Source organism: Oculina patagonica, chromosome 7 (genome assembly GCF_052425735.1).
Source record: "Oculina patagonica isolate OP01 chromosome 7, crgOcupat, whole genome shotgun sequence".
NCBI lineage: Eukaryota > Metazoa > Cnidaria > Anthozoa > Scleractinia > Oculinidae > Oculina > Oculina patagonica.
Genome location: NC_135764.1, coordinates 19,120,049 through 19,141,852, shown reverse-complemented (window position 1 = coordinate 19,141,852; position 21,804 = coordinate 19,120,049). Strand labels below are relative to the sequence as shown.

Below are 21,804 nucleotides of genomic sequence, written 5' to 3'. Positions count from 1 at the left end.
GCGGACTTGTAAAACGCCTCTAGACACTTCGAATTCCTTGGCCACAATCATCTTACGGCTCTCTTCAATACATAATGTCTCAAAAAAAACAGTAACCTCAGAAAGAAGTCAGAAGCAAATAAGGTCGAAAGACCGAATTTGAACATATAACGGCAAATGTTCTAATGTCACGAACGTAGGAGTCGTGTAGGCCCGTCACCTTTATTTACCACATACTGCCCCCAAATTAAAACAGTACCCTCAGAAAGAAGTCAGAAGCAAATAAGGTCGAAAGACCGAACTTGAACATTTCACGGCAAATATTCCAATGTCACGAACGTAGGAGTCGTGTAGGCCCGTCACCTTTATTTACGATTGACTGTTGATTTCTGGACGGGCCCCGTTCTACCTCGTGCGAGCAATACAAACGACTGCACTCAACAGACGTCAAGTAGTGGAAAGAAAGAAACATATGCACACAACTCATAGCATCAATCCCGTTGTTTTAGTAGGGGTTTGCAGAACGAACATGTGCTATACTGCAAAAACATCTCCACGCTAAAACAGACCATAGAGTGCTCAAAAAAGCTAGAAATATGCCGTCGAAGAAACACACAAGAGCTTCAAACACAAATTGTTTCGCTCGCTAAACCGTTTAGTTTCCGTTTAGTGTCCGCGTTCTACAAGTCCGTGCTTAACAAGCCCTCGTTTTACAAGTCCGCGTTTTACAAGTCCGCGTTTTACTAGTCCTCGTTTTACAAGTCCGCGTTTTACTAGTCCGCGTTTTACTAGTCCGCCTTTTACAAGTCCGCGTTTTACTAGTCCGCGTTATACTAGTCCGCGTTTTACAAGTCCTCGTTTTACTAGTCCGCGTTTTACTAGTCCAGTCCAGTCCTCGAAATACAGTATGCCAAAACTCCCCGCCCTCTAAAGATAAGTCCTTGACGGTTCTTGTCGTTTTTCGGTGCCTATTCATCTTCGGCATCTTTCTCATCCACCTCTCGTTCTGTCCTGTGTCTGTCATCACACGAAAGAAAAGCTGATTCTCAAAAAATCTGCCACAAAAGGAAATTGACAAAAACAATATGAAAACCATATATCGAAAGTTTCTTATTCTAAAATTTTATCATACGTCTTAATTCAGAGCTACAAAGAAGTTCTTCCTTTTGAGTTATTGATACTGTTCTTACAGTACATCTTTCCACTAGCGAAATTTTACAAAATTCCTTCGCGGCGAAAAGGTAGCGCGAATCCAGAACAGACTCCAATCGAGAGTGGGTTAATTCTAGATTACTATTAATTAACTATTACAACATTCATTTTTAAAATAGTTTCCCAAGCCGACTAAGCTAACTAAACGTCGAGTGTATCTTTCAGTAAACAAAACATGCCGTTATGACGCCGGAAATCCAGCTCACGCATACTATACCCCGTGACTCACGCAAACCTCCGACTTACGTGCTACTACAGTCATTCCTTTCTAAACATTTTTTTTTGACCACCACCGTACCTTTCTACCCAAAAAACTCATGAAACCGCCCGGTTTTAACCTGTTTTAACCTTTCAAAAATTAGAGCGTTCGAAACTAAATAAGATCCGTAATCACAAACAACATACAGCCGTTTACCAGCACTCTTTAAAACTCCTGAAACCCTTCAAAATCAGGCAAAATAAATCTTTGAAATAACCTTTATCAATGTTTCTTATTTTTTATTCAGTTCTATAAAATGCCTTTCATACACTACTGTCAAACAAAAATTTCAATTTCCTCAAAGTTTCAAGACAAAAGAATAACAAATATTTCGTGCACAATGTAATTTGATTAAGCCAATATTATCACGTCTAAAAATACTTCAAGCAATTCAGTGAAAACCCGTTTTTTTTTCGTATCAACGAAAACCACTTTCGAATAATCAATACATGAAAATAACAATGAGATCAAAAGGAAGAAAGGAACCTTTCTAATTATTTGAAGACTTTCAAAGCCGTGATATTATGCATCCAATCCGCGATAAAATTTAATTACAACAAAATCCAAGTTCTCATTTTGAATTCCATTTTTTTCAGTTGATACCTTTATCCAACTTGTGAAAAATTCCATTCAAGTTCCTATTAATACTGTACATTCCCAATGTTTTGCTCAGGTCTTCAGAAGCGTCTTACTAACCAAATCTAAAATAATTCCAAAACATGCTGTACAAACATTCTACTCTTTGTGACAAACGACTTGACGACCAATTGTTCGAAATGAAAATCGACACAGTTCTTCCTAAATAAAAAAAAAGTTTTACGGCGGAGTCAGGCTCAAAAAATATACCGCAAGATCACACCCCCATTCATAGTCAGAAACCAGCAAACCATCTAGTTTGCTAAAAAAAAACACTGCGTGACATCAATGACGTTACCTTTTTCATTTACAAAAATAACTTTAACTTGTCAAAGTAAGTGCAATTTCACAATGGTGAATATATCGGCCCAGTTCTCGGCCGGGTCCAGTTCTCGGCCACTTTGTGTTTAACGCGTTTTTTCACACTCCAGTTGAATCAAAAAGAAAAGGTATTTCCTTCAAACGATAGACTGATTCATGTGCTTTAAGTATCTTGAGTTTGATCGTTCAATTCGATATAGAAAGCTCACACGTCGAGTTTACGCGGAGGTAGTTGTTTGTTTACGGCTCCAAATTCATGGATGTAGTTAAATTCGTATTTTATCCAAAAGCCCCCACCATACGAGCTAATTTTTGGCATGTGAAACGTAGAATAATTCAGCTTTCTGCTTTAGTTAACTTTTCGTTGAACCGTTGTATTTTTTGGTCTTAATTTACTTCGAAATTTTTTCTTGCGACGTTTGCGTATTTGCCAGTTCTCGGCCACCCTGCTCGCTATCACAGCTTAGCGCTTGGTTTTTAATATAATTTCATCTGCTGCTGCCAGAATGAAAGAAATAAATGTTTTAAAAATAAAGTTCAATCTTATCTCTAAGTTTTGAGCTGACTCTTGTCTTGTCTATTATTTCTACAACACCTAAATATTTCAAGACCTTTTCACTGCAAAATAAACCATCTAAATGCACGGGTCACACAATGCGGTTTTGCCAGAACCTGCACATAGGCAACTAGGCGCGTTAAAATCCTTCTTTTCTAAAGTAAAACAAAGCATCATAAAAATAATTTGGGATCGATATAGTATAAATAGGTTTACAGAGTGATTTTATGACTGTGAAAATTAATTGAGCATTTTTTTACAGATAATTACGCACAAGCTTTTTAGTGGCTGAGAACTGGGCCAAGGTGACCGAGAACTGGGCCCACAAATGGAGCTTTTATTTTTATTATTGCTCGGGCAAATTAATTTTTGACCGGTCGATAGCTTTACACCAAAAAGCTGAATAATGTAGCTAGCTCTGGGAGAAATTTCAAGTTCCTACGGTTCTTCTGAGGTAAGAAATACAAGTTTACGTCAAAAGTGGCCGAGAGCTGGGCCAAGGTGGCCGAGAACTGGGCCCACAAATGGAGCCTTTTTTTTTATTATTGCTCGGGCAAATTAATTTTTGACCGGTCGATAGCTTTACACCAAAAAGCTGAATAATGTAGCTAGCTCTGGGAGAAATTTCAAGTTCCTGCGGTTCTTCTGAGGTAAGAAATACAAGTTTACGTCAAAAGTGGCCGAGAACTGGGCCAAGGTGGCCGAGAACTGGGTCCACAAATGGAGCTTTTATTTTTATTATTGCTCGGGCAAATTAATTTTTGACCGGTCGATAGCTTTACACCAAAAAGCTGAATAATGTAGCTAGCTCTGGGAGAAATTTCAAGTTCCTGCGGTTCTTCTGAGGTAAGAAATACAAGTTTACGTCAAAAGTGGCCGAGAACTGGGCCAAGGTGGCCGAGAACTGGGTCCACAAATGGAGCTTTTATTTTTATTATTGCTCGGGCAAATTAATTTTTGACCGGTCGATAGCTTTACACCAAAAAGCTGAATAATGTAGCTAGCTCTGGGAGAAATTTCAAGTTCCTGCGGTTCTTCTGAGGTAAGAAATACAAGTTTACGTCAAAAGTGGCCGAGAACTGGGCCCCATACTGTACTTTGCACCGTAAGCTTTTTTCTCTGTCCTTCCGCCGAAGCAAAAAACACAACCTGATTACACATTAACCCAAAAGTCGACCAAGTGTGCCTGCAACGATTTCCTGTCAAAACTAAAATGAAAACCATTGCGGTATGCGTCACCCGTAGCGGTTTTGTAGCAACCCCGAGCTATCCCCGTCTTTTTGGCCGCGCCAGGAGACTACGCTCTAGGACGACCAAAGGGTAAACCTTAAATCGGCCACGCCCGATTAATAATCACTCTGTCTTACTTTCTGATTTTTTTTTTATTGCAACAAACAACAATACAATTACTTACAGTGCTGCACAAACACTTACTCTTACTTCATAATAGAAAAAAAAAACCTTCAAATAGAATTACTCTACATTTGTTAATCACTCTATTTACAGTTACTTAGCAATGTTTCGGTGACAGTCTTCTTTTCTTCGTATTTTGTTTTTTTGCAACACACACAAAAAAGGCTACTTACAATACAACTTCTTACAATACTGGGTAGACTCTTACTTAAACTATACTTATAACCCTAAACCGGGTATCGTAATACAAAAGAACGCTTAAATTATAAAATACAATTGCTCTGTGTTTCTTAATTACTCTATTTAACGTTACTTTTTTATGTTTAGTAAAAAAGGTAAGGAGTATTTTTAGCATTGTTTCAGTGAGTCGTCTCCAATGTTATTGGCAGGTGCGTCACAAGTTAAGGAGAGTTGAGATATTTTACCCCATATTGGTTTCTACGTACTAGTTATTGACAGTGTTTTCAATTTGTTCTCTTTGTTGTGCTGCATTCACAAAGTCATGGAGGACAATAGGCTTGTTATTTAGTTTACAGCTATAGATATTATAGCGCATGAATAGTGTGAAGTAGTTGAATATGTTGGTGATACTTTTCTCATATAAGTTGGAGGTATTTCCGAATAAAAGTTCCTCTATAGTTGGAGGGATCTGTGAATTGTACGTTGTATTAAACCACAGAATGAATTTTTGTATGCACGATTTCGTAAAGGAGCAGTTAATATAGGTGTGGTCGATTGAGTCCTTTTCCCCACAAAAGCAGCATCCATCGTCTGTTTTAATACCATATCTGAATAGTTATTTCTTTGTCACTACGATTCTATGAATTAACTTGAATTGAAATTATTTTAGTTTTGTTTCTTTGCAAAGTTTTCGTGTTGACTTAATTATCTTTGCCCAATGTTTATCATTTAAAGAAAATATTTCGCTCCATCTTTTAGGACCGGTCTGACCTCCGGTGTGAGTTTTACTTTCTGAATTTGATTTGATTGACAGTTATTGAAAATGTCTTAATCTATCTTTTCGATAGAAACTCCATGTCCACCTGGAAAGAAGACGAGTGATGCTCAAGGTCGCTGTTGTGTTTTTCCTTTCACTTATGGAGGGAAGACTTTTGACTCTTGTACCACGTACGCTAATGGTAACACACTGTGGTGTTCGTTTGATGCTGTTTACCGTGGGCAATGGGGCAACTGCGGTGAGTTATTCACCTTTCAGACTACATCGCTTTTTTATGACCAGAGATATTTGACATACTCGAGATAATTGACATACTTGTGGTATTCTTACAAGTAACATCGATGCATCCATTTGTTTAAAATGTTACAAAACATCTTCAATACATGCAGATGGTAGGTATTTCCGATGTGCGTAGACGTTTTCAAAAGCTTTTCAAGACTGATACTTCTGTGCAAAAAGTGCGAACTATTTAAATTTCCCTCCTACTCTCTTCTCCCTTTTGTTTCGTTCCCCTTTTCCAATATATGCTATAATTAACGTTTCAAACTCCAGCATGCTGTTAGTTTAAGCCTGCATGGCTTTCTAGAGGCTTTCTCTCCATTTATCTATTCTTTAAATGGTCTTCCTTAAGTATAAGTAAATAAATAAAATAATTAATGAAATTAATAAGGAAAGAAAAAAAGGAATAGAGGGGAGAAGTAATTAAGTTTGCCTTGGAATACGCGTTTCGTACAGCTGAAGTTATACGAATTTGACGTTTCAATTATGTTTTAAGATCAAATATTTTCTCTTTCTCCAGTTGATGAATGTGCGTCATCGCCATGTAACAATGGAGCCAGTTGTAAGACGACTGAGGATGGTTACAGCTGTCAGCCGTGTCCTGCAGGATGGAAGGGAATAAAATGCGATGAAGGTACGGTCCAAAACAAGGTCAAAAAATATTTTTTTTGTCCCATCACCTTTCTGAATGAATGAAGAACTTTATTTAAGTTTCAATAGTATTTAGCTTATAAAAACTAATTGGGGACACTAAAAATACATCTAAGCTACATAAAGTAAAAAAAAAATTACACTTTAATTGTTGACTGTACTGTGTCACTGAGGTGTATTACATCTGGCCGGAATACTTCGTTTGGTATGATGTACATTTGAACGTATTGTTTAGAATGTCCAAAATTTGTTTCACGTCTAACACGAAAAATGTTAAGTGAAATTTGAGACACATGTAGTACCGATCAGACGGGGTAAATCGATAATTTTTAATGATAATATTTTATAATTATTGTTGCTAGATATAAACGAATGTGAAGCGAGCCCTTGCAAAAATGGAGCAACATGTGAGAATCAACCAGGAGGATATTCGTGCAGTTGTATGAGTGGTTACACAGGACAAAACTGTGAACAAGGTATTGCCAAAACTATAATATAAAATTCATGTAATTATTTCTGTAAAATGAAAACAGTTCAGTTTCTATGTTTGAAAAATAAATTATCACTGCAAACGTGCACTTTGCTAATACTCGCACGGGAATTATTAAAGAATTATATGGTATATACAAGGTCTTTCTGTTCCTACAATGCTCCTAAACGAATATGGTGACCCCACTTTTTTATTTCAAAATTAAAGTCCCCTTAAGGTAATCAACCAGTTGGCAAAGTAAGTTTGGTTGAAAATCTATGTAAAGTTCTATTTCGGGGCAATGACCTTAGTGGCCTTGAATCAGAGAACCGTTTAGGAGCTATCCAAACTAATCTATACATAGTATGCGAATGACTCCTCAGCAGTGACCTTCGTCATTAAGGTAAATTTCTAGGTCTTGCAGCTAAGTAAATCACTTTATTTAAGTGTCAGCCTATTTAGCACTGCAGTGTGCTAATTGCGGACACTGTGAATAGATAAACAAATGTTTCAAATCGCACATAAACTTGTTAAAAACCCCATTCGGCAGGAGGCTGACCAGTTGGCTATTTACGAAGCGTGGAGGAGTTGAATTCGGGACGACCAAACACAAATTCATCTTTTGGCAGGAAGGAGGATTTGAACGCGGGGCCTTTGGATTTCAAGTCCTGCGCTCTAACATAACTATTTTTAAAGTTTTTTTTTTTTTAAACTACGAACTCAGATATACTAAATATAGACCTGAAATGCTACATAAATGCGACAAAAGATGTCTACAAGTATGTGTTTTTGATATAAAAGAGGGTGACTGTGGTCACCGAGGTTCAAGTATAAAAACATATGTTACAGTCAAACCCCTACTAACAGCTAACTCTCTACAACGACAACATTTCCTTGTTCCAACAAAAAACGGTCCATACAATAACCCTTGGCAAGAGTTTGAACATACGACACTATAAGGACATCTCCACCTCACCCCTTCATTTTGCATTTTATATGCTTTATAGTATTTTTGTTGTGTTCTCAAAGTCGATACTTTGATTGTCTTACGTATTCATCAGCCATATAATGTTTGGGTTTTTTTAATGAAAACGTTGTAACCCCCCTCCAAAATTACCATTGCATATTAACAAACAGGAAAAGAACAGAAACGTGAGCACTTTCTAAAAGAAAAAATATTTTTTTCTCAGACATCAACGAATGTGCAAGCAGTCCATGTGCCAATGGTGCTACCTGCCATGATGAAGTTGGACGATACACTTGTGAATGTCCTGCTGGTTATGAAGGAACAAACTGTGAAACTGGTAAGTAACAATAAGGATGTTTAACAGAATTGATACAGGTTTTACGTGCCTTTCACATTGAGACAATGGCTGAAACAAATATCTTAATCTACCTTAGACTGTATAAAGATGAGAATCTCGTCGTCATTTGCAAATGTCTTAGAGCGTCACGTTTGTCAAAAAAATTGATTGTTATCATGGAAAAGGAACTCAGCTTAAATCGTTCATTTTAAAAGACACGCATGGTAATTGAAGAGTCCCGTAAATATTTCTTGCTGCAATTTCTCTGTTATTTACTAAGGCAATATTGGTTCTTGAAACTGACTTTTGTTTCCCCAGAAATTGATAATTGCAAGAGCAATCCATGTAAGAATGGCGGTACTTGTGTTAATTCTCCTCCTGGAAGCTACACGTGTAACTGTGCTGAGGGATACAAAGGAGACAATTGCCTGGAAGGTAGGACTGAGGAATGATTCTAACTTAAAATTGGAACAGTTTTTTAAAACTGTTCCAATTTTAAGTTAACATTTTTGTAGTTAGGTTTATAAACTCTTAAAAGAGTTTATAAACCTAACTACAAAAATGTCTATTTTTGTTTACCCCAAATAAAATTCCCGAATATTCGTAAATTGCATTTATAGCTAATCATTGTTTGCTTTGTTTAATTTGTTTGTAGTGGATTGGAAAATTGAGGGATGTTACAAGGAGGAGTACAGGTTAAGGTTAAAGGTTCTGCCAAACAAATTTGCAACCGTCCGTGGCGTGAACGCACAAAACCCAGATATTGAGAAGGTTTATAACAAGTGCAAAGCTAAAGCGGAAATCAGCGGCTACGAGATTTTTGCCATCCGGGTAAGGATGAATTATTCTGTTAGCTCCTTGACTATAGGAGGATCCCGCTATCTCGAACTCCCGGCTATCTCAAACATTTTGCTAATTCTCTTGACCTACTTTTAACCTAATTTCGAGATGCAATAGCTTAAGAATGAACCAATAAGTCTTGTCGTTGTATAACATTTCAAACAAAAGCAGTACCAATCTATAGTGAAAACCGGACCGCCAAAGAGTTCTACAGAATAGCTCCTGTTTAAGTTTGACTTACGTTCCAATAGCCAGGACCGTGACACAAAAACAAGCCTGCATTCTTATACGCACTGTAACAATAATTATTTTTTTAGAAAATATTCCGACCCCTTTATTTTGAATCCCTGCTATCTCAAACAATTTTTTATCTCCACTAGGAAATTCGTTTTTAAGGCTTAGTGCCAATGGATTTAAACGCGGGTTTAAAATTTGGACGAAACATTTAATTTGACCCTGAATTTACTTTTCCATGTTTGCAAAATTTGCCAAAATGAAATGGATCAAACACCATTGTCTAAAATGTGTAAGTTTACCCAAATATCAAAGTTCAACTGTGACAAAAAAGACAAAAATAAAAAAAGTTTCCTTAGCAGCTTCAGATAAATTTATATTTCGCCTAGACCTTAGAAGTACTCCTTTTTAATTTAATATTATCACATTTACAATGACGATTAGATTACATCATCATACCACTGTAGGCTACATAGGTATATCACATATAAGGGATTAAATAAGCGTGGTAGAGTATCTTTGAAAACCCTTGCTTCAGTTTTATCCATTTTTTTATAAACTGGAGTTCATTTGACATACCGTCAACTCTCTCTAAAACAGTCACGGGACCGGCTCCATAGGGAGTTTAGCCACAGTAAGATGACTAAAAAACCACAGGGACGGACACCAACACCAGGTGTCCGTCTTATAAAGGTGTTCATTAAGAGAGAGTTAACTGTATAGTTTCACTCTACTTCCTTGGCTAACCAAGTGTTTTTTTGCGTTTCAGGGAGTGAACAGGTGTGTCACTTCCAGTGATGGAAAGCTGGCTGATTTCAAAAAGTATGGTGCATCATCGAACTGCAAGACTGATAACGAGGGGAATGGTGTTGGGAATAAACAGGGCCGCTCGAACTTTGTTTACACCAGGTAACTTATGGACAGACAGGGGCTACAAGAAAGAAACTAACGCCCTACTCAGGGTCCGAAAATTGAATCACTTTATTTTCATATTTGCTCTACTTTTGTGCAATTATATTTCTAATATCTAATTTTGTACATTTACAATAGTGGTTCATTTCTTAGCCTCATGTTTATGCTTCGACAGTTGGTTTGCCTGAGGTTTTACTTTTACAATGAATGACAGAATAATCACATTGGCTGAAAGGTTTATGCTTCTTTTTGCAGTTGTTATGATTGTTTAAACCTGTCGAAACTCTAAAATGCATAATTGCTGGCAAGCGAAAAAACTGCACCCTGGGTTCAACCTCATTTTAACTACGTCAATGATATTTTTTTCTTCAGGTAAAAAGAAGCATATTCCCGAAAGCCGAAACGAATGCATGGAAGAGCCGACACACTAATTGGGATGATAACTAGAAACATAATTATGTTGGATTGGCTAAATAACAAGAGACGTTGTGTCTATTAATCCAAAACATGGCTGGACTGGTTTCTTTGGCTTAATTGCGTCAACTTGTAATAAGGGTGGAACTAAATCTGAAATAAATCGGGAGGTTTGAGGAATAATAAGTTGTCGGTTGTTCATAGCGCAATATTCCAGATAATTATCAGGTTATCCCTTGTTTTGATCGAATGATCTGAGCAAGCAAGCTGGTTGCCTTGGAACATTATAATTACCTTACGAAAGGATAGACTTGGATTTAATTGATCTTAACCACCTATGAATATAAAACACACATACTAAAACACACTATTGCTGGCCAGCAACAAGGTTTAACGGCTAATTTATCCCACAAAAATTAAAGACCGATGTATATCCCCCCCCCCCCCCCCAACAAAAAATAATGAACAGGGATCTTGGAAGTGAGATGTCCAGTTAAGGCATGTAGCAAGATATGCTAAATTGACAATCTTTATACTTGCGGAGTGTAACCGCCACAGATCATCCACTCCACTTTTCTCCATGCGCTCCACTCAGTGATTGAGATTTTTATGTCCTCACTGAAAAGTTAATCTCCTTCACTGACACCGAGTTATGTAAGTAATCTATCCTCCGCACACAGTAAACGTTTTTCTTGCCTCCATTCTCATAAGCCACCTACCTTAGTTACTAGAGTTTTTATTCAATCAGTGACACAAAATATTCGGAATATAATGGCCAAGCTCCCAGGAGTCTTCTGTAGCTCAGTGGTAGAGCGTCCGTCCGTTGTGCGGGAAGGTCATAGATTCCAATCCTGTTGGGAGAACTCGTAATTTTTTGCCGATCAGCTTGTGTCATTAACTGAATAATATCTTCCTCCTTGTCTTTCTCCAAGCTTAAAATATACCATCCTATATTTCCATACATGTCTCAATCAACAATAGTATTCCTAGCAGTACGTGGAAAGTTTGTCACATTGGAAACTAGTTATATGTCCGAGCTCCCACAAATCTCCTATAGCTCAGTGGTAGAGCGTCCGACCGGTGTGTGGAAGGTCAGATTTGACCCCTGCTTATATAATTAGAGAACTCGGAGTCTTTTTCCGAATAGCTTGTGTCCCTGACTGAATAATATCTTTCTAAAACGCATTTATCGAAAACATATGAATTTGCTTAACTATCTCATTTGTATTCGCAGAAGAATAAAAAGTTCGATGTCGTAAAGAAAAAATGCGCAGAGTACTTTTATATCTCTATGCTTCCTGTCATCTGATTAGCCGGATTTAAGCGGAGTTCAGAATGCCCCGGTCTGGACTTAAGAAATAAAGGCCACAGAAAACAGGGTACTTTTGAATGTTAAAAAAAGCAAACAGTTGCTAATATTTAAATTTTCGTTAACCTATAAATCAAAACACATCAATTTTACATGCGTTTTCAACCTTTGAAAGAATACTTTATCTAGGAGAAATAACTAATTTTTATTTCGTTTGGTATTTTTGACCAGCGAGCTCGTCAACTTACCGGCAATTTTTCGTTCTGGCCAAGCTCAATCCGTATGATTGAAATCATTATTTATTCATACCAATCTGTTAAGTTTTTGAATTTCGGTTAACGTGAGGTTTGAATTGATTATAATTTCAAATTTTCAAAATTACGCTTGCTGAACATTATGTAACGGAGCAGGCTATAGCTACATACTTCTTTAATTTTAAAAATACAATGCAAAACATGAAAAATAAAGGCCTGCTACTACATTATAAGTCTTAAGATATAAAATAATGTTTCCTATGTATTAGTGAGAAAACGAGTTAACGGCCAATAGAGAGAGCAATAAACATGGACATACGACATAGGAAATTATCATTTTTTCCTTACGTCGTTTTCCTTATCTCATCATTTTCCTCCTATGCCGTTATCAGATGTTTTGTTGTTTTCACTGTTGACATACAGAACATCAACGTAAGGTGCTTTTTGTTTTAATTTTGCCTAATCATGCCGTTAGGTCGTTTTTGTGTTGATATTGTTCGTCCATTGAAATTGATACAAAGACCAGCGAATATAAATTTTATTCACCTAACATGTCAAATTTTTAATGGTTTTAAAATCTGTAGTTGAACTTATTCAAAACTTCTTTTACTTCAAAAGCATTGAAGTCTTACATTTTTCTTCTTCCTTCTGTCCATCATTTCAAAGTTTTAAGTCTGATACCACGATGACGTTATCCTATCGGAGAAGTAGGGGTATATTTTCAATTACTCACTGCACCAACATCGGATTTAAAAAATAAGTGAAAATATAAGGGAATTAAATAAGTGCAAACTAAGCACGCACCATCAAAAACAGAAAGTAATATTACGAAAACAAGAGCATTGACAAAATACTTATCCCATTAAAAATAAATGTTGATACATTTTTTGGATGATCAGATGTTTCAGCTGGGTGGAAGGGTTGTGGGAGGCATTTTACTTTCGAAACTCGAGGTCTTCCTCTTATTTACAACATCCGTATGAAAAATTCTTTCCTGTTTTTCATTTTTTTTTATTTTTAACTTAAATAAATGACAATTTAAGACCTTGATGACCGCCTTCGGAATGCCTGTGAAAGGCGAAAACAATTGCAAGGATTTGAAAGAGCTTCCACATATCCTATGGCTAAACTGAGAAGTAAATAAATCGCCATTTCAATGCAGCCAATCATCAAGGTAAAAGTTTGGTGACCAACCAATAGCAGGATCGCATTTCTCAACAGAAAGGAATTATTACGTAATGCGTAAAAGAAACGGAAGATATCAACAGTTACTCACTGCACCAATATCTGACTCAAAAAGTAAGTGAAGAAAATAAGTGCAAACTAAGCACGCACCATATATCAACAGCAAAAGCTATTTTAATTTATGTTGTAATTTTGCAGCATTTCGTTTTTGTGAAAAATCGGACAGCCGGCTTTCAGAAACGGTATTATTTCAATTGTTCACTTAACTTTTCGTAGAAGCAGAAAGAATAAGGAGAAAGAAAAGCGGGAATAAAGCAAAAGAGATGTACTGAATCAATGTCACTGAATAAAATAATGTATGTTTTATGATACAGACACGCATTGAATAGCACAAAACATAAAACTGATGTAAGGAAACGCACTTATGCAACACTTTTATTCAGTATAAAGGAACACAAAATTCTTTCCTGTTTTGCTATTCTAAAATTTTATATAAATGACGTGTGTGACATGCAATTTAAGACCTTACCGCCTTCGGAAGGCCTGTGAAATGCGAATTCAAGACCAGATTTGAAAGAGCTTCCACATATCCAAAGGCTAAACTGAGAAGAAAATAACTCGCCATTTCAATGCAGCCAGTCACCAAGGTAGAGGTTTGATGACCAACCAATAAAAGGAGCGCATTTTTCAACAGAAAGCAATTATTTGGTAATGCGTAGAAAAACGGAAAGTATCAACAATTACTCACTGCATCAATATCGGACTTAAAAGATAAGTGAAAATATAAGGGAAGGAAATAAGTGCAAACTAAGCACGCACCATCAAAAACAGAAACTAATATTTCGAAAACAAAAGCATTGACAAATGACTTATTCTACGAACAATAAAAGTTATTTGGGGGGGGGGGGGGGGGGTTTTTTTTACAATTTTTTTTTTTGTTTTATTATATTTTTTTTATTTTTTTTTTAATTTTTAATTTTTTTTGTGAAAAACAAATTTTATTATTTATTTTCGTAGAGAAAAAAAAGAAGAAGGAAAGAAAAAAAATCATACTAATAAATAACGTGTGTTTTATGATAAAGACACGCATTTTGACACATGTTCTCTATGCCACAATGATACATCATTTACAAGTACAGGCTAGATTCTAGATTCTAATCACTTTTCCGTTGCGCCGCCGTTTTTTTTTCTGCGCGCGCTAATTACACCTAAAAAATTTTCCCACGAAGGATGCGCAAAACCATACTAAGAAATCGCCTTAGAAATGGAAAAGAAAAGAACAGAACATAAACAGATTTAAAAAAACAGTCCTACTTCAACACTTTCGGTACAAAGGAACACAAAATCATTTCCTGTTTTTGTTATTTCCAATTCAAATTCATTTATATGGCATTTTAAGACCTTGCCTACCTTCGGAATGCCTGTGAAAGAATTTGTCGCTGTCAAGGAACTTGAAAGAGTTTGTGCATATCCTATAAGGCTAAAAAAGGAAAATGACTCGCCATTTCAATGCAACCAATCAGCAAGGTAAACGTTTGGTGACCAACCAATAGAAAGATCGAACTTCCAGCATGCGACACACCCCTTAATGGAGTTGTTAAATCACCGTTCGCAATTTACTGACCCAGTTCAGGCTGGGTGCTTGTCAGAGAAAGTCAGGTAAGGATAAATTTGAGACTAAGCAGTTTTTGAATTTTTTTTTGGTATTTAGAGAGTATTGCAACTTAAGAAACTGATCGTTCATTCCTTTACTTTCAGGTTTTGTTCACTTGAGAAAGAACGCCTTCTGTACTACAATATTGATACAATTGTAAAGCGAATTCAAGGTAGGTAAGATCTAAGTGGTCCTGACCAACAAGGTACAAACCGCCGTTTATGGTTATTTGTAGGCCAAGTAAGCATGTTACAAAAAATTGTCTATATGTATGTTTTATTTCTGACAAGTACCATACTTTCAACAGAAGGGTATTATTTAGTAATGCATGGAAGAACGGAAAATATCAGCAATTACTCACTGCACCAATATCAGAATTTAAAAATAGGTGCACGCTAAGCACGCACCATCAAAAAAGAAGATAACATTACAGAAAACAGGAGCATTGACATAATACTTATCCCATAAAAAATAAAATTTAATACATCATTAAGGTGATCAGATGTATCAGTTGCGTAAAAGGGTTTTGGGAGGCATTTTACCGTCAAAAATCAAGGTCTTCCTCTTATTCGCAAAAAATGCCTTTATTTACTTCGTAGAAGCCGGTCAAATTCTGTTCGGGTTTTTAATGTTACTAATTAAATTTGTTTTAATTTTTTATCACATTGCATGTGGAGATCGGACAGCCGGCTAAAAGAAAAGCGGAATATCATAATGTGTGATTTAATGATAATTGCACGTGTTTTTAATCGACACTGTTTCAATGCTTGTTTTCAATGTTTTATAGGCCACAATGATACTTTCAAGAGAACAGGCTATAAAATTCACGTTTCCGTTGCGCCGCCGTTTTTTTTCTGCGCGCGCGCTTATTAAACTTAAAACTTCTGCCCGTGAAGGATGCGCAACACCATACTAAGGAATCGCCCGAAAAAAAATCCTGAAAAGAACAGAACATAAACTGATTTAACGAAACGCGCTGCTTCAACACTTTTATTCGGTATAAAGGAACACAAAATCATTTCATGTTTTTGTAATTTCCAATTCAAATTCATTTACACGGCAATATGGGGCATTGACTAACTTCAGAATGCCTATATAAGGAGTTGTCGTTGTCAAGGAACTTGAAAGAGTTTTTGCATATCCTATAAGGCCAAACGAGGAAAATAATTCGCCATTTTTTGACTAATCAATAGAAGGACCACATTTTTAGCATGCTACACACCTTTTAAATAGGTTGTTAAATCATCGTTCTCATTTTAGTCGTTCGGGCTGTATGTTTGTCAAAGAAAGTCAGGTATAGGATACTATTAAGACTAAGCAGTTTTTTAAATTTGTTCATTAATTTTTACAGACTTTACCGATCGTTTATAAAATTGTTTTTCAGGCGTTGTTCACTTTTGTTCAACAAATTCAAGGAAGGTGAGATCTCAGTAGTCCCGATCAAAACTGCACAGCTCATTTATTTTATTTTTGGGGGGGGGGGGGGGGGCAGCGAAGCATGTTATAAGAAATTTACTAGAAGTGTTTTTCTGACAGGTGCATATTTTTCAACATAGAGATAATAACGGATATGTGCAATCAACTCGCAGGTGTGCGTGTTGGGGAAAAACTCCTCTAATTTTATTATTTCTGCGGCTTATTGGACTAAAAAAAACTCAATAAACTAGTATCATTAAAAACACAATGTCAATGAGAAGAACCGAAGGAAGAAGAACCGAAAGAAGAACCAAAATTATCAACAATGATTCATAGCACATTTATCGCAGACTCTAAGAACGCAAGCACCCTAAGCACGCATTATCAAAATGAAAAGTGAGCAATGTTGGAGACAAGAGTATTGTTAAAATATTTGTCCCACAAACGATAAAAGATAATGCACACTGTCACTTCCTGTGTAGGGACCTTAAATGTTTGTGTATTGAAAATGAACGTTTCTGGGCTAGAATTTTTATCATCTTACCATCCTTTATCTAAGGAAGAGTTTGTGAAAAAACCGTAGAATTTATCAGATTTGATATCTTTTAAGGACGATTTGTTGAGACAACCACGGCATGCGCCAGACGTTACTCGCGTTATGCGGCAGGCGCGTTGTTCGTAAAATTTGCATTATTTTCTTCTTAAACGTTGGACAATTATGTTCGTTTATTCGAGTATTTTTTTTTTATTTTAAGTTCTGCAGTAATATTGCAATACTTTGCTTGAGAAAATCCGCCAGCTTTCAAAACGTTTTTTATAAACCTCACTTTACATTTCGTAGGAGCAGAAAAAATAGGGAGAAAGAAAAGCGTAAAATATGACAAAATATTACTACATAAATTAACGAATTAACCTGTTTATTTTTGTGTTAACAAATTAATGTGTTTGATAATAAATACCCTCATTTTCACTCGAGCCTGTTTCAATTCGTACTTAGCGTGCAATACTTTCCAGACTTAAATAGTATTCTGCGAGTACAGGCTGAGTTCACGTTTAAGGTTGTTGTTTGTCGTTCTGCAACGAAAATTGATTTATGACAGAATAAGTGGAATAATAATCTACACGCTGTATATTCATTATATACAAATAGGGTTGAACTCAAGATAAAAATAAAAAGTAATATGGCACGATACTAGTTCACCACGGAGTAAATTACGATTTGTCAATCGAGTTTATCAGTAACTGACATAGTCGCAATTTTCTTTATGTGCGCGCGCCAATAACGTTCAAAAATTGTGCTCTTTTATTGGTATAGAGGAACACAAAAATCATTAAAGTTCTGTTACATCTATTTAAAACCTTTAAAATTGGCCGCCTTCAAAATGTCTGTGAGAGCAGTTTCCGCATATCCGAAGCTAAAGGAATAAAAAATCGGCCAATCGATAAGGTAGAAGGTCGATCAAATTCATTCAAAAGCAAAAACAAATTTAAAGCATACACATTACTGACATAATCTATAATGTAAGAAAGTTACATTACTATAGTAAGCTGAATAAACTTAATTACTTCTTACTTAATATTTATTGATCGTAGCAAAATGAAAACAACAAATTAGTCAAGCTTACCTGTTAGAATAACGGGTGATGCAATTATTTTCATATTAGCGGTAAAAGCCTCTCGCTCTCTTATGATAAAAAAATGATATAGTTTCTAAAATAACGTATACACAACAGTACAACGGAGGAGTGAAAATAAACAACTACCGATAAAACCTGTAACATACGTATGTATCGCGGGGGGGGGGGGGGCGGAGGGGAAGAAAGTCGGCACTTTTAAATAACAATGACTGCATGCGTGTGAAATGCGGATAGTGGCGGTTTTTGCGTTTGATGTTTCATGCCACTGAGACGTTTTTTTTTTTGGCTTTTTTAGCAAGATTTCTCGCTTGATGTTTCACGTCACTGACTGAATGTTTTGGTGGCGTGGAATAACAAGCGAAAAAGGTTCACCGTTGAAATTTATTATTGGAGTTATTCTAATTAGTATAATTCGCAAGCCTTACTTTGCCAGAATGATCACCGTTATCACTGTTTGTTGTTTTGGTGTCCGGAAAACTTCAAAGGAGCAAATAAAATGCAAAATATCTATTGTGTTTTGTGCACCGTCAAGACCAAAACATGCGAACTAAACAATGAACTATGTCGTGCTATTCACTTTGCCCTTAGCAACCATTCGATAGTATTAAGCCCCGAAAACTTCATCCCCAAATGTTTCAAAAACGCTCTCATAGAATTTGTTCAAACTTTGCCAACATCGAGGAAGCTATGTGTGGTACAAGCTCCTTTGAGCGATTATCGAGAAAATCTCCTGGTGCCGAGGAATACGAGCGAAAGTAAAAAGCATAATGACGTCATTTGGTCGCTATGGCAACTCCGATGTCAATTTAACACTGGTCATAAAAAAATTTCATCTTTATCTAATACAACTGTGGTGATCGTTTTTCGATAGCATTGTTAATGACTACGTAGTTAATTCCCAAACTTGAGCGGTGTTACTCCTAAAGAATCCAGTTGAGCCACCTTAAAATAACTTGATGTAAGAAATAAATTAAATAATCATTATATATTAATCAAGTCTCTAACACCAGCTGCTGCAGAGGTGAACGTTTGACTGCTAACCTAAGGAACTTGTTCTTTTTTTAATTTTTAGATCCACTGAAAAATGAAAATGATAAAATCTAGCGGTTTGTACACGCTGCTCATTTGGAGCGTGATTGTGGTTTCTGGTAAGCAGATCCTATTTGTCCTAGTTCTTAAACTTGATTATAAAATGCTCAGTTTCATCTCGTTCTTCGACAAACCTCTCATTACTTAATGCAGCTTAATAATTAATAAAAACTTAGCTTTATAATCTCAAAGTAATAATTTATACAAGCGGGGAATATACCAGAGAGGTAGAGGGCTGGTTGATATCGGCTTGCGATGGAATAATCAAAGTCTCTTCGAGATATCGACGTTTTTGCATGAAGTATGAGTCGAAGGTTTATCCTGTGCATTGTTCTTCGAACTTATCATTACAGTTTCTTTGTAGTTTAGTTTAACAATTTCCTATCTTCGCGGAGGAAATGCAGCCATATAATTTTGTCAAAAATGGCTCGTCCGCGCCGGGTATTTATACACATATTTCTTAACATTACACAAATAAACAGTGCAAATTTCACCGAGATCTGACAATTCTATACTTTAAAATTGCAAGGACCTTTCGAGGCAGTCGATTACGGCAGCGAAATTAGCAAATTAAACAGCAAAATATGCGTTCGACGCTTTTTTGCGACGCCGTATTTGAATTGTTATAGGTAGACCGCTGTTCAATGTGTTCAAGGCCGTATCGTTACGATTGCTCCACGAAAAAGCAGGAAAAAAAAATACGGATATTTCCGACTACTGTCGGAGAAAACATTGCGCATATAATTGCGGCGTAAACAAATCGTTACACTCAAGCTGCGTTTTGTCTAGGCTCTGCGAGGGTCGGATATCAAGACCCAGGATTAAACAAAAGCCATATATACAGTGAATGCTTTCGAATTATATTTGAAGATGAAATACGAAAGAATTTTGCTGTCTTTGACTGAAATTCCACTCGAACTGCGTAGATACGATCGCATGTTGTAAAGCCGATTCATGCAACATTGCTGTCACCCTCACGCGAGGTCTCGTCCCCAACGACCTAGGCTGATGACGAAATAGAATGGCGCTTGCATGTAGCGACCAAATTTGGCCTAATGTTTAACCGCTCCTAAGCTAAAAGAAGCCCCCATCTCTTGCATTTGTTTTAACTTCAATGATATCTTTGAAAAGAGCGAGTTTTTTGGTATGGTTTATTTTTGACGTTTGTAATTTTTAAACGATGTAAGTGCTAGTGATTATTTCAGTTCGTGTTTTAGTTACGCAATCCATTGTTTGTGCGACGCTTTTTATAGATCGCCTTTCAGACACACGTGCGTTGAGATAAGAAAGCTGACATGTCACTTTTAAAATTGTTATATAACGTTTGTAAATGTGACAAGTCACGTTTTTTCCACGAGATCGCAAGTGATCACCCACAGCGGAAAGTAATCCCTTGAGAAATTAAAACAGTCCTTTGAGAAATTAAAAAAGTCCCTCGAGAGTTTACAAATATGTGGTTCCAAATTTTGTCCACATAACCCCTATTCTACGTTTTTAGCTTGTAAACAAGCAAAAACGTCGAAAAAACGACCAAGATGAAAAATTTTGATGCATTTTAGGCGCTTTGTCAAAACAACTAACCATCACCTTTTCTATGAATGAGCTAAAAATATAAGGAACATGAACCCCTATTCTAATCGAATTTGTGTTAGGTATAAAAAACATGCAAAATTTAAATACAAACATTGTTATTTTCTTAAAGTCATTAGTGACTGTCCAGCTGGAAAGAAGACAGATAATGCTGAAGGCCGTTGTTGTGTTTTTCCTTTCGTGTATGGAGGGGTGTCTTACGACTCCTGTACCAAGGTCAATCATAACAGACTGTGGTGTTCATTTACTGCTGTCTACTCTGGACAATGGGCTAACTGCGGTGAGCTACGCTCAAATGGTTTTATGGGGTTTTCGTGTTAATTTTTTAAATTTTGTATTGAAAAAGCCAATACTTTTTGTAAAATGGTTGTTGGAACTTTAATGAAATTTTATCATAATGAGACTTTGTTATAAAGGCAACAAATTTACGCGTCCTTGTCAGGGACGGCCAGGGGGGTAAGTGGTATACCAATATACCTGAAAAAAACTGTGACCAGAATACTCAAACTTTCCCTTCAAAATCATGCAAAATACCAAAAATTTGGAAAACACAATACATACTTTATACCCATACAAAGCACAATTTCAGCGTAAAAATACTGTTAACCCATTTAACACCCTCTCTTCCCGCTCTCCCTGTATACCGTATACCTAAAAGCCCTAGCCGAACCTGTCATGCCCACTATTCAATTCATGTGTAAGAAAATGTTATATAAATACCGATTCGTTTTATTTGTGAAATTAATGTTACAAAAATGTAACTGGCGGCGTTCCTTTTTCTTCACCTGACAGTGGATCCGTGTACAAACAACCCCTGCCAGAATGCAGGAACATGTACAGTAACTGGAGATGACACATACTCGTGCCAGTGTCCTGATGGGTTTGAAGGAAACAACTGTGAGACAAGTAAGATTTCCAAATTAAATGTGGCGATCATGTCTTTTGTTCATTTTTAGCATCTTGACCGTAATATGTACAACCTTAATCGTATTTGCTGATTATTCCACAGGGATTCCATGTCCACCTGGAAAAAAGACAGATAATGCTGAAGGCCGCTGTTGTGTTTTTCCTTTCGTGTATGGCGGGGTGTCTTACGACTCCTGTACCAAGGTCAATCATAACAGACTGTGGTGTTCATTTACTGCTGTCTACTCTGGACAATGGGCTAACTGCGGTAAGCTAAGCTCAAATGGTTTTAAGGTGTATTTATTTATAGGTTGTATTCTAAAAATT

General features: G+C 36.5%; 1 pseudogene across 1 annotated transcript in view; it reads left to right on the top strand.

The window, feature by feature from the left end:
* Positions 1 to 21,804, top strand: part of LOC144661091 (uncharacterized) — a 206,403-nt pseudogene that overhangs the window by 8,398 nt on the left and 176,201 nt on the right. Inside the window, exons 9-10 of the transcript XR_013572199.1 lie at positions 20,691 to 20,851; positions 21,364 to 21,477. The product of XR_013572199.1 is annotated as an uncharacterized LOC144661091 (transcript). The remainder of the gene's footprint in view (positions 1 to 20,690; positions 20,852 to 21,363; positions 21,478 to 21,804) is intronic.